The following is a 406-nucleotide window of genomic DNA, read 5'->3' on the forward strand; positions in this document are numbered from 1 at the left end:
TAGATTGAGGTCTTTCTTGGTGTTTCTCTTGACTTGTACTCGGCTTTTCTTGACTTTGAGTTTGTTTGGCTTGTAGTGGGTTTTGTTCTTCTTTAGGTCGCACTGCATGCAAGCAAGTAGGATGCCGCTTATGGCACACATCACAAACACTCCTACTGTTGCAACTCTTTGAGTGATGACCAGACTTGAGACAGCCAAAGCATAACCTTTCAGTTTGAACAAACTTGATTCTGTCTGGAACTGGTTTCTCCATGAACTTTCTGCATTTGTGCAAGGTGTGCCCACTTTTCTGACAGAAAATACAAGACATGTTAGTTCTTTCATTTGAATTTGTAGTAAGAGTCTTTGCTCCTAAGCTTTGAGGTCTTTGGTATTTTGTTTTTTCTGCATCAGTTTGTTTCAGTGA

This window comes from Thunnus maccoyii, chromosome 22 (genome assembly GCF_910596095.1).
Source record: "Thunnus maccoyii chromosome 22, fThuMac1.1, whole genome shotgun sequence".
Taxonomy (NCBI): Eukaryota; Metazoa; Chordata; class Actinopteri; order Scombriformes; family Scombridae; genus Thunnus; species Thunnus maccoyii.